The 14,032-nt window shown below is 39.4% G+C and overlaps 1 pseudogene; it reads left to right on the top strand.

Moving 5' to 3' along the window:
• Positions 1-7,875: 7,875 nt before the first annotated feature.
• LOC139841371 (F-box/kelch-repeat protein At3g23880-like) lies at positions 7,876-13,684 on the top strand (annotated as a pseudogene).
• The last annotated feature ends 348 nt before the right edge of the window (positions 13,685-14,032 follow it).

Raw genomic sequence — 14,032 nt, 5'->3', positions numbered from 1 at the left:
GGCACCAGCCGGGCCTGAGGAGGCTGGGGACTCATAACCGGGACTGAGGAGGTTAGAGTTCGTGTGAGGTCAACCGAGCCTGGGGAGGTTGGGTCCAAGGACTACCGATTGTGGAGTATAGTATTGAATGACGCATCCCCTGCGTCCGGATAACTATGCTGTGAATCGTGTAGTAAGGACTATCGGTAGACTCTAGCTCGATCAACTAGGAGTCGTGTGCTCGTACAAGCCGCCGATCCTCATATTGTCTTTATGTTGTATGCTAGTTGGTTGTTAACATGTTAGTGATATAGTTCACATGTGTGGTGCTTATGCGATATATGTTAGATAGATTCCATTCACTTAGCGTTATGCTAATCCCCCACATTTCCACCCTTGCAGGTTTAAGTTCTGCTTGTTTGGATGGGTACTAGTGTTGAAGATATGTTTGACGTGTGAACTCTGATGTGGACTTTTGCAACATGTATTTTGTAATGAGTAACACCGTCGTGTAAACTTAAACTTAATTATGTGGATTTATGCTGTGATGTATTTTAATATAAAAGTCTTCCGCTGTGTTTTAAAATAAAAAAAAACGGTCGGTGTTACAAGTTGGTATCAGAGCATAGGTTTGGCAGCAAGTACATGCGTGTATATTGTTTCCAAACTTTGTGACTAGTCAAACATGTTAATGGGATGGGGGTTAAGTGAATGTAGGATTTGTGTGTGTTAGTTGTGATTGAACTAACTGATATCTACTAAGCTTTTGTGTGAGCTGTTTTGTAGCACAGGTATGGCTGATAGAAACGCAACTGGCCCATCCAACCCCAGAATATTTAGAGCACCAGAAGAGGGTGTTGAGTCGGATGATGACCAGAATAGTTACATCCTTCAGTTTGAAAGCAAGCTAAAAGAGGCTGAAGACAAAATTAATGAGCTTGAATTGGTGAGGCATTCTGGAAATGATGATACACTACCTGGATTCCCAACCGCGCAATCCCAAACAATACCTAATGTGCACCAGAATCAGTTTCAGAACCAAATACCTAACCAATACTATATGCCACTGCAAAACGCTTTTACTTACCAAAATCCCATGATGATGAACCCATATCAAATGCAAATGTTTCAACAACCATACATGCAACCACTTAAAAGGTGTACTTATAAGAACTTCCGTGATTGCAAACCCTCCGAGTTTTCTGGAAGTACTGATCCAACTGTAACTCTCAATTGGTTGCGAGAAATTGAAAGGGTATTTGAAGTGTGTCAGTGTGAACCTGAGCTGAAAGTAACATATGATAGTCGACTGTTGAAAGGTAGGGTTATGATTTGGTGAGATTCTTTGATTTCCAGTATACCGAAGGAGCAAGTGAGTATGATCACGTGGGAGCAGTTTCATGGGAAGGTGTGTGAACAGTATTGTAATCCGTTTGATATGAATTGAATCAAGACCGAGTTTCTTGAAATGAAGATGACACCTCAAATGACGATCGATGAGGTAGTAGAGAATTATATGGATAAACTGAGGTTTGTACAACAGTGGGTGCCAGACGAAGCATCTCGTATCCAGCATTTTGTAAATATCATTATGCCAGAGTACCGAACTTTTGTTAGAACAGCTACATCGTTGTCTCAAGCTGTTGTGCTAGCCAAGATGGTGGAAAGTGATGTTAAGGCAGCTAGAAGTAGGATGTTTGGCAATGTGGTAAATCAGGGTGGACAGGCATCTAGTCAATCAGAATCTAAGTCCAAGAAGTCAGGCGGGTTTAGATCAAAGGGTAAAAGTGGTCAGAGTAGTTCTGGGTCTGGATATGGTAGAGGGGATTGGTGCCGCAATTGTAAATCTTCACATAATGGTCAGTGTTCAGATGCGACTAGGCGGTGTATAAGATGTGGTGTAATTGGGCACGATTCACAAGCTTGCTCATTCCCAAGTAGTGTGTGCTGGAATTGTCATCAATCTGGGCATCGTGCAACAAGTTGTCCATCCAAGAGTGTTAATTCCGGGGCGAGGTCAGGTGTGCGTTCGGAATCAGCCGGAGGGTCTACTGCCTCGAGTGGGCAGAAGAGGAAGAACCCTCCATCAGCAGAGGCCAGGGATTTTTAGATGTCAGTTGAGATAGCTACTGCAACTGACGAAGTGATCACCGGTATGTTTCTAATCAACTCAATACCTGCTCGCGTATTGTTTGATTATGGTGCCAATAGGTGTTTTATGTCCCTAGATTTATGTGCTAAGTTGAATTTACCAGCTACTGTATTACCCAAGCCGGTTAGTGTAGAAGTAGCCGATGGTAAGACCACACTCGTCACAACATATGTGTCTGGGGTTTGTATAGAGATCGAAGGGAAGTCTTTCCCGGTGACTTGTTTAGTGTTACTTATTCCTAGCTTTGATGTAGTATTAGGAATGAATTGGCTGAGCTCGCTTAGGGCTAATATTAAGTGTGATAGGAAGATGATTACCTTTCGTTCGACCGATGGAACCCGTGTTGTGGCCCGAGGGGAGCGGGGCGGGTATAATTTTCCATTGATAACCATGATGAAAGCAAAAAAGTCGATGGCAAAGGGTTGTGAATCATTTCTTGCATATGTGATTGATACGAAGAAAGAAAAGAAAACAGTGGCCGATATTCCGATAGAATCAGAATTTCCTGAAGTGTTCCCTGATGAGTTACCAGGTCTGCCGTCGGTAAGGGAAGTCGAATATAAGATTGAGTTGGTTCCTGGAACAACTCCAGTTGCAAAAGCTCCATACCGATTAGCGTCGTCTGAAATCCGTGAAATGATGTCACAGATTCAAGAGTTATTAGATCGTGGGTTTATCCGACAGAGTTCTTCACCGTGGGGTGCTCTGGTATTGTTTGTTAAAAAGAAAGATGGGTCAATGCATATGTGTATTGATTATCGTGAATTGAACAAAAGAACAGTGAAGAATAAGTATCCTTTACCTCGAATAGACGATTTATTCGATCAGTTACAGGTGCTTCATTCTTTTCTAAGATAGACTTATGATCCGGATATCATCAGGTTCGTGTTGCTGAATCAGATATACCGAAAACAGCGTTCAGAACAAGGTATGGTCATTATGAATTTCTTGTCATGCAGTTTGGGTTGACGAATGCGCCAGCAGTCTTCATGGATCTAATGAATAGAGTGTGTCGTCCATTCTTAGATAAGTTTGTGATCGTGTTTATAGATGATATACTAGTGTATTCAAAGACAGAGAGTGAACATGCTGAACATCTGAGACAGGTTTTGAACTTGTTGAAACGCGAGCAACTATTTGCAAAATTTTCAAAATGTGAATTTTGGTTACGTGAAGTGCAGTTTTTGGGTCATGTGATTTGTGCCGAAGGTATAAAGGTTGATCCAATAAAGAAAGAAGCGGTAATGAACTGGAATTCTCTGAACACTCCGACTGAGATTAAGAGTTTTCTGGGATTGGCTGGTTATTATCGCAGGTTTATCAAAGATTTTTCTAAAATAGCAGGTCCGTTGACTAAGTTGACTCGTAAAGATGTAGCCTTTCGATGGACTGATGAACAGGAAAAGGCTTTTCAGATTTTGAAATAGCTACTGTCTCAGGCACCAGTATTAGCTTTACCAGAAGGTTCAGATGACTTCGTGGTATACTGTGATGCGTCATTTGCTGGGTTGGGTTGTGTATTAATGCAAAGAGATAAAGTAATCGCTTACGCCTCGCGACAATTGAAAGTTCATGAGAAGAACTATCCAGTGCATGATATTGAAATGGCTGCAGTATTGTTTGCTTTGAAACTTTGGAGACACTATTTGTATGGAACTCATTGTGTTATATGTACAGAACATAAGAGTTTTCAGTATATCTTCTCACAGAAAAAATTGAATATGCGTCAGAGACGATGGCAAGAGTTGATCAAAGATTATGATTGTGAAATTAAATACCATCCGGGTAAGGCAAATGTGGTTGCAGATGTTTTAAGTCACAAAAAGTCTAGTGAGAATGTTAAATTCCTGCGTTTGAGTATAACTTCAGATTTGATTGACCAATTGAAAACTGTTCAAGCCGTCGCTTTGGAAGATGAACATGTTAAATCTGAACTTATGACTAAACGAAAATTTGACCTAGCCAATTACTCACGTGGACTTAAAACCTTTCATGACCGTGTTTGGGTGCCTATGCTCGGAGACTTGAGGGAATTAATCTTCACAGAAGCGCATAAATCCAGATTAACAGTCCATCCAGGCAGCAATAAAATGTATCATGATTTGAAAACAGTGTATTGGTGGCCGATAATGAAAACATATATCGCTCGATATGTCAAAAAGTGTCATATTTGTGCTCAAGTGAAGGCAGAACATCAGAAACCTTATGGTTTGTTACGTCAGTTACAGATTCCAGAGTGGAAATGGGAACATATAACGATGGATTTTGTGACCAAATTACCTCGAACTCAGAAAAGACATGATATGATTTGGGTAATAGTGGATCATCTAACTAAAAGTGATCATTTTCTTGCTACTCGTGAAACAGCTTCGTTAAGTGAGTTAGCCGAATTGTATATGAAAGAGATAGTTAGTCGACATGGTGTGCCATTATCGATCCTTTCAGACAGAGATTCCAGATTTGTCTCAAATTTTTGGAATAGTCTTCAACAGAATCTGGGTACACGTGTGAATTTAAGTACAACTTATCATCCTCAGACAGACGGTCAGGGTGAAAGAACGATACAGACTTTGGAGGATATATTAAGGGCTTGTGTGTTAGAATACGGTAGCTCGTGGGATATACATTTACCGTTGGTCGAATTCGCGTATAATAATTCATATCATTCGAGTATAGAGATTCCGCCCTATGAAATGTTATACGGTCGTCATTGCAAAACTCCGACTTGTTGGTTAGAAGCCGGGGAGAAACAGTTTACAGGTCCCGAAATTGTTCAAATGACAGCCGAAAAAGTTGCAATTGCGAGAGAAAAGTTGAAAGCCGCTAGAGATAGGCAGAAAATGTATGCTGATCCGCGTAGACGTCCAGTAACCTTTAATGTGGGTGAACGAGTGTATCTAAAAGTTTTGTCGTGGAAATGGGTTATCAGATTCGGTAAACGTGGTAAGTTAGCACCGAGATTTATTGGTCCGTTTTCGATCAGTGAAGTGTTGAATGATCAGACTGTGGTGTTATATCTTCAGCCAGAGTTAGCCGGTATTCATAATACATTCAACGTGTGTTATCTTCGTAAGTGTAAAGTTGACGATGAAACGCAACTTCTTCCTTTAGAAGATTTAAGGGTCGATTTGAATAAGAAATTAGTGGAAGAGCCGATCCGTGTAGTTGACCGAAAGGTGACTAAGTTGAGAAAGAAAGAGATACCGATGGTATTGATTGAGTGGAAACCCGATTTGGGTTCTAACCTTACGTGGGAAACAGAAGAGTTGATGAGAACCCGTTACCCTCGTTTGTTTGACCAAGACCAGATTCCGAGGACGGAATCTCTTTAAGGGGGTGGATTTATAACAGACTGAAACCTGGACTAGTTGTAAGTGGACTATTTTGCCCTTAGGATTTTATTATGTGTTTTATATGTTTTTATTTTAATTATGTGAATAGTATTATTTTATTATTTAGTTAAGACCAGTTTGTGACAAGGGTCACAGAACAGGTTTGTTTATTTAATTTAGACTCCGTTAGGGCCGCCTAACTAGGTACGAAAGATTTTAGATAACTAATAAATACCCGTGTGTTGTGGGGTATGGGGTTTTAACCCCAAATAAGTGTATAGGCTGCTTTATTTCTCCCATGTTCTTCTCTCTCTAGAAAATTCCCAAAATCACTCCCGTACCTAACTTCATCTCCCTCTTGAACCCTAATTCTCCAAATCTTGATTTAAAGTCTAATTTGTGTTAGAAATTGATTCTTTGTATTTTACTGATTCAAACAAGGTAAGAATCATGTGTTTTCATGTTTGAATTAGTGTAAAAATGGAGTTTTTGTGCTAGGTTTTACAAAAGTTTGATTTTGGGTCAAAATTGCTTAATTTGTTGTTGTTTTGATGTAATGTTTGTGGGTTTATGTCCCAAAAGGTTTTATAAACAAGATGTGATGAGTTTTGAGGTTTAAAACGAGTATATGGTCGAGATTTGGTGATTTTTGGCTCAAACCCGTCACTTTTCCAATTTTCAGCAGCTCAAGAACACACTCGGTCGAGTGTCTTTTCGAAGTGGGCCGTGTGTGTACACACTCGGTCCAGTGTCTTTTGAAGTGGGCCGTGTGTCTACACACTCGGTAGTATGCCTTTTGAAAAGACAGTCGGTCGAGTGTCTCTACCCATTCGGCCGTGTGTCTACACACTCGGTCGAGTGTCTATGACACACACTACCGAGTTGGGTAGTGTGTCTTTTCAGCAATTTGAGAAATTTGTTTTGGTCATAACTTTCAAACAGTAACTTCGTTTTTGATGAATCAAATATCGTTGGAATCGTATTGAAGAGTACTTTTCAATGATTAACTTTTAAGAAGATGGATCAAACTGTTTTTGGGGCGGGAAAATAGGTATTGGTGTGTGTGTCCCGTTTTTCACGTACTTGTTTGACAATAGTGAATGGAGTTACGTTGTGGACTTGTGAAATGATGTTATGACCTATTTTATAGTATGATTTAGTTATAATATTGATTGAGATATGTATATTTTTTTTTTGAACGGCAAGATTGCATCAGTCCGGACCGAAGTCTAGTCATCATTTGCACACACACACGTTCGGGCAGGAAACCCGAACCACGATCACAGGGATCCGAACCCTTAAATCATCCCAAGGGGCAGGCGGGCTGGACCTTAGTCCCGGATCGGGTCGGTAAAACCTTCCCTTTTGGCTGACCTCAATGGAGCCTATTTCAGTCCATGTTTAATTTGGTCATTCAGAAGCCATGTTCGAACCCTGGACCTCTTACCCGGCGAGGGTGTTAAATGTTGAATTAATAATCTAGAAGATAGCATGAAAAATTCAATTTGATCACAACTTTCATATGGTTGTCAAGTTGTTTACAACTTTCATATAGTTGTCAATTTGATTACAACTACCATATATATGACAACTTGATTACAACTAGCATATGGTGGTCAAATTGTACACAACTTCTTCATTTTCAAGTAGTATAAATAGAGCATCATACATGCTCATTTATACATCCCAAAATCACAAGTGTTCTTGTATACTAAAAGAGTCTATAGAGAGTTAGTGAGTGTTAATCTCCTAATCACAAGAGATATAAAGATTGGTGATTATCCTTGTAATTAGTGAGAAGTGTAATTCCTATTATTCTTATTAGTGAAACGTTTCTTTCCTTGCCCGTGGTTTTTACCCTATTGGGGTTTTCCACGTTAAATCTTGGTGTTCCTTTATTATTTTTATTTCAAATATTACTAGCGGTTTGCTATAATTCGATGTCGCTTTTCTCTACAAGTGGTATCAAGAGCTAGGTTCTTATATCTAGTGTGTATTAATCTACTTATCTAAGTAAGATTATTTTCACTCGATATAAGTTTTCAAGTACTATTTCTCGAAAATAGTGTTGTCAAAAAGAAGATTGTAATTATAGCAATGTCTACGAAATTTGAAATTGAAAAGTTTAACGGGAGTAATTTCTCGTTATGGAAATTAAAGATGAAAGCTATCCTGAGAAAGGATAAGTGTTTGGCGGCAATCAGTGGACGGTCATCCGAGACTGATGAAAAATGGGAAGAGATGGACGGTCAGGCTATCGCAAATCTTCATCTGGCATTAGCAGATGGCGTTTTGTCTAGCATTGATGAAAAGAAGACGGCGAAAGAGATTTGGGATCACCTCGTAAAATTGTACGAGACCAAATCACTCCACAACAAGATATTCCTAAAAAGGAAGCTATATGCTTTACGCATGAGTGAATCCACTTCAGTGAATGAGCACATTAATAGCTTAAATACTCTATTTTCTCAACTCGCTTCATTGAGTTGCAATATAGAGTTACAAGAACGTGCTGAAATTCTACTTCAGAGTCTACCTGACTCGTATGATCAACTCATTATCAACCTAACCAATAATATTCTCACGGAATATTTAGTCTATGATGATGTTGCAGCTGCTGTTCTAGAAGAAGAAAATTGGCGCAATAATAAGGAAGACAGACAGGCCGGTTCATGACAAGTGGAGGCCTTGGTGGTTTCAGGAGGGAGATCAACGGAACGTGGCCCAAGTGGGAGTCACAATCATGGTAAACTGAAGTCTAAAAAGAAGAAGACCTATACATGCTACAATTATGGCAAGAAAGGTCACCTGAAGAAGGATTGTCGGAGTTTAAATAACTCAAATCCTCAAGGAAATATTGCAAGCACTTCAGATGATGGGACTGCTTTGGTTAGTGAGGCAGTGGTAGCAAATGAAGGCAGAAAGACATTTGTTGATGTCTGGTTATTTGACTCGGGAGCTACTTTTCACATGACCCCTAGAAGAGAATGGTTCAAACAATATGAACGTATCTCAGGAGGATCTGTATACAGTTGCAATGATCATGAACTAAAGATCATTGGAATTGGAGATATCATTCTGAAGATGCATGATGGTACAGTTCGTACTATTCAAGGTGTACGACACGTGGAGGGTTTGAAGAAGAACTTATTGTCTTTAGGACAATTGGATGATCTTGGTTGTAAGATGGTGATACATGAGAAGATCATGATAATCAAGAAAGGCGCGGTTGTACTTATGAAAGGAGAAAAGGTGGGTGCTAATTTATATATTCTGAAAGGCGAGACGGTACAGGAATCGGAAGCATCTGTTGCTTCGAATAGTTCGAGTGATAAAGTTGCTATGACATGGCATCAAAAGCTTGGACACATGTCTGAGCAAGGTATGAAGATTCTTGTTGAAAGAAATCTTATTCCTGGTCTTACAAAGGTATCGCTACCTTTCTGTGAGCATTGTGTAATCAGCAAGCAGAATCGCCTGAAGTTTAAGACATCAAATTCTAGAAGTAAATTGATTGTAGAATTGGTTCACTCTGATGTGTGGCAAGCATCAGTTCAATCCCTAGGAGGAGCAAAGTATTTTGTATCATTTATTGATGATTACACTAGGAGATGTTGGGTGTACCCAATCAAGAGAAAGGCGGATGTGTTTGAAGTTTTCAAAGTTTACAAAGCGCGGGTTGAACTTGAATCTGGTAAAAAGATCAAGTGTTTAAGGACTGATAATGGAGGAGAATACACTGGTGATGAATTTGGTAAGTTCTGCAAACAAGAAGGTATCAAAAGGCAGTTCACGACGGCATACACTCCTCAACAAAATGGAGTGGCAGAGCGGATGAACAGAACCTTATTAGATAGAACAAGGGCGATGTTGGCAACTGCAAGCTTGGGGAAATCATTCTGGACAGAAGCAGTAAGTACTGCCTATTAAGTGATAAATCGGTCACCATCAACTGCAATTGAGTTGAAATCGCCGATGGAGATGTGGACTGGAAAACTAGTTGATTATTCTGACCTTCATATATTTGGAAGTCCTGTGTACGCAATGTACAATTCTCAAGAAACGACAAAGTTGGATCCAAAGTCCAGAAAGTGTTTGTTCTTGGGGTATGCTGATGGAGTTAAGGGGTATCGCTTGTGGGACCCCACTGCCCACAAAGTTGTCATCAGCAGAGATGTTGTCTTTACAGAAGACAAAGATCTTGAAGATGTTAACACTTCAAAAGAAACTATACCGATACAGGTGGGTAACAAATTTCATAAAGATTCTTCTGAAGCAGTACCAGAGCACGATGAAAATAAAGTAGTCGTTGATGAAGCTCCAGCGACACGTATTTCTAATCGGGAAAGGAAACGTCCAGGGTGGCACTCAGATTATATTATGGAAAGCAATGTTGCATATTGTCTTCTAACAGAGGAAGGAGAGCCAACAACTCTTCACGAGGCACTAAATCATTCAGATGCATCTCAATGGATGACAGCTATGCAGGAAGAAATTGAAGCTCTTCATAAAAATAAAACATGGGAACTTGTGCCATTGCCGAAAGGTAGAAAACCTATTGGAAATAAATGGGTGTATAAGATCAAGCGAAATGGCGATGATCAAGTGGAGCGGTATCGTGCAAGACTGGTGGTAAAAGGATATGCTCAGAAAGAAGGAACAGACTTTAATGAAATATTCGCCCCCGTGGTTCGACTTACAACAATTCGAGTAGTTCTAGCGATGTGTGCTACATTTGATTTGCATCTAGAGCAGCTAGATGTGAAAACTGCATTTCTTCATGGAAACCTTGAAGAAGAAATTTATATGCTTCAACCAGAAGGTTTTGAACTACAAGAGAACTTGGTTTGCAGGTTAAAGAAATCTCTGTATGGTCTCAAACAGGCACCGAGATGTTGGTACAAGAGATTTGGTTCTTTCATAATGAGCCTTAAATATAACAGACTTCATGCAGACCCTTGTGCATATTTCAAGAGGTTTGGAGACAATGATTTTGTCATTTTGCTGTTATATGTAGACCACATGTTGGTTGCAGGTCCCAACAAAGATCGTATAAATAAGTTGAAGGCTCAATTAGCTAGGGAGTTTGAAACGAACGACTTGGGTGCTGCAAACAAGATTCTAGGGATGCAAATTCACCGAGATATAGATAATAGGAAGATTTGGCTTTCTCAAAAGAATTATTTGAGAAAAATCTTGCAGCGTTTCAATATGCAAGATAGTAAGCCAATCTCAACCCCGCTTCCTACTAATCTCAAGTTATCCTCCGTTATGAGTCCTAGCAGTGAAGACGAGAGGAAGAAGATGTCTCGAGTACCGTATGCATCAGCAGTGGGAAGTTTAATGTTCGCAATGATATGTACAAGACCAGACATTGCACATGCAGTGGGAGTAGTTAGTCGGTACATGGCGAACCCTGGTAGAGAGCATTGGGATGCGGTCAAGAGGATCCTAAGATACATCAAGGGAACCTTAGATGTTGCATTATGTTACGGGGAACGAGAATTTATTGTCAAAGGGTATGTTGATTCAGATTATGCAGGAGATATTGATAACAATAAATCTACCACTGCATATGTTTTCACACTTTGTGGTGGAACAGTAAGCTGGGTTTCAAAACTGCAGTCAGTTGTGGCCACGTCAACAACAGAGGCAGAATATGTAGCAGCTACTCATGCTGCTAAAGAGGCAGTATGGTTAAAGATGTTGTTGGAGGAACTCGGATACAAACAAGAGAATATCACTCTATTTTGTGACAACCAGAGTGCCTTGCATCTTGCAAGGAATCCAGCATTTCATTCAAAGACAAAGCATATACGAGTTCAATATCACTTCATTCGTCAGAAAGTGGAAGAAGGAATCGTGGATGTGCAGAAAATTCATACTGACAACAATGTGGCTGATTTTCTAACAAAGTCGATCAACTGTGACAAGTTTATTTGGTGTCGTTCCTCATGCGGCCTAGCAGAAATGTAAGCAACATCATTGGCAAGGAAGGATTAACGTGTGAAGATTGATTTAGCTTCAATCAAATCTTCAAGTGGGAGATTGTTGAATTAATAATCTAGAAGATAGCATGACAAATTCAATTTGATCACAACTTTCATATGGTTGTCAAGTTGTTTACAACTTTCATATAGTTGTCAATTTGATTACAACTACCATATATATGACAACTTGATTACAACTAGCATATGGTGGTCAAATTGTACACAACTTCTTCATTTTCAAGTATTATAAATAGAGCATCATACATGCTCATTTATACATCCCAAAATCACAAGTGTTCTTGTATACTAAAAGAGTCTATAGAGAGTTAGTGAGTGTTAATCTCCTAATCACAAGAGATATAAAGATTGGTGCTTATCCTTGTAATTAGTGAGAAGTGTAATTCCTATTATTCTTATTAGTGAAACATTTCTTTCCTTGCCCGTGGTTTTTACCCTATTGGGGTTTTCCACGTTAAATCTTGGTGTTCCTTTATTGTTTTTATTTCAAATATTACTAGCGTTTGCTATAATTCGGTGTCGCTTTTCTCTACATTAAACACCACCGCGATACCACTCAGGCAAATGCCTCGGTGGTGATTGAGATATGTATATTGACTTCATTTGTGTTGTTCTCAGGTGATAAGAATAAGGAAGAAGCTCAGAAGTAAGATAACTGAGCTGTAGCTGGTAATCGGTGAGTGGGTCTATCTCCGGATAGAGTTTAAGTAGCATGTCATGCTACTGTGATTTATTCTATTACCATGCTTTGATATAATGTTATTGCCATGTTTAGATATTGGTTGCCATGCTAGTGAGTTTATTACATGTTTATTGTGATTATGTGATATTATGTGCGCACTGTGTTTGGCACCAGCCGGGCCTGAGGAGGCTGGGGACTCGTAACGGGGCTTGAGGAGGTTAGAGTTCGTGTGAGGTCAACCGAGCCTGAGGAGGTTGGGTCCAAGGACTACCGATTGTGGAGTATAGTATTGAATGACGCATCCCCTGCGTCCGGATAACTATGATGTGAATCGTGTAGTAAGGACTATCAGTAGACTCTAGCTCGATCAACTAGGAGTCGTGTGCTCGTACAAGCCGCCGATCCTCATATTGTCTTTATGTTGTATGCTAGTTGGTTGTTAGCATGTTAGTGATATAGTTCGCATGTGTGGTGCTTATGCGATATCTGTTAGATAGATTCCATTCACTTAGCGTTATGCTAATCCCCCACATTTCCACCCTTGCAGGTTTAAGTTCTGCTAGTTTGGATGGGTGCTAGTGTTGAAGACATGTTTGACGTGTGAACTCTGATGTGGACTTTTGCAATATGTATTTTGTAATAAGTAACACCGTCGTGTAAACTTAAACTTAATTATGTGAATTTATGCTGTGATGTATTTTAATATAAAAGTCTTCAGCTGTGTTTTAAAATAAAAAAAATAAAAAACGGCAGGTGTTACAAAATTTGTTGCTTCCGTCTTAGCTATTGTAGTTTAAGATTATTTGTACTTTTGTGATTGTGTCTTAAATTAATTACAGAGTGTTCCAGGTTGTTTTATTTTAGTTTGTTGGTACGTGTTGTATGGTTTCAGGTATGATTCTTTGAATGATGATTATAAAGTTCTCGGAATTTCGTGTGTGTTTAAAACGAGAGCAGACTATGATACTAAAGTGAGGATATATTCGTTGAAAATGGGAAACTGGAAGAAACTTGGTTACTTCCCTCATGGGATTCCGTTGGATGATTCGGGTAAGTTTTCAAACGAAGCACTTGATTAGGCTGCAACTCGAGATTTTAGGTCATCGTATTCGTGGGCGATAGTTTCACCTGACTTATCAAAAGAGGCGTATGGTGAAGTTCCTCAGCCTGTGATGATGAAGGAGATAAGGATTTGACGTTGGGTGTTTTGGGAGAAAAGTTATGTGTGCTATGTAATTATCGGGCAAAACGTGCGGATATATGGCTGATGCAGATTTACGGCGAGCAAGATTCTTGGACTAAATTAGTTTTTGTTCCTTATTTAAATGCTCTTGGAAGGGATCAGTTTTCGGTGCCTTTGTCTATTTCAAATGATGGGAAAGAGTTGATGCAATTTGGGTCGAAGTTGGTTGCGTATGATTCCAAGAATGGTTTGTTTTTAGAGACTCAGAACTTCGATGAATGTCTTGAAACGTACACTTTCGTTCAAAGTTTGGTTTCAACCGATTCACCCATCAGGCCCTGGAGATAAGACAAATGATGAAAGTTAAGGTAAAGTTCCATTTCCTTCAACTTGGTTCTATTTTTTTGTTTAAACGTAGATAAAGTCATTTTTATGAGAGAAATAGAAATTTGAAGTTTGCAGTACTTATCAACTGTCGTACTTACATTTAGAAAAGTCAAATACTTGAAGTAATTCAATGTGTGTGACTTGAACTAGGAATATCGTAGTCAATATTTATTTCTTTTTTCTATGAATCACGGTAAAAATGACCATAAATCCGGTTGGTTATTTTGTACAAGGTAATGTCGTTGTAGGTGTTTCTTTGAGTAATAAACTTGGAGTACAGGAGGTGTGTATCTGGATGCAGAGATCTGC

The sequence above is a fragment of the Rutidosis leptorrhynchoides genome, chromosome 4, assembly GCF_046630445.1.
Source record: "Rutidosis leptorrhynchoides isolate AG116_Rl617_1_P2 chromosome 4, CSIRO_AGI_Rlap_v1, whole genome shotgun sequence".
Classification (NCBI taxonomy): Eukaryota; Viridiplantae; Streptophyta; class Magnoliopsida; order Asterales; family Asteraceae; genus Rutidosis; species Rutidosis leptorrhynchoides.
The sequence above is the reverse complement of the archived record's forward strand: the minus strand, read 5'-3'. Positions and strand labels throughout refer to the sequence as shown.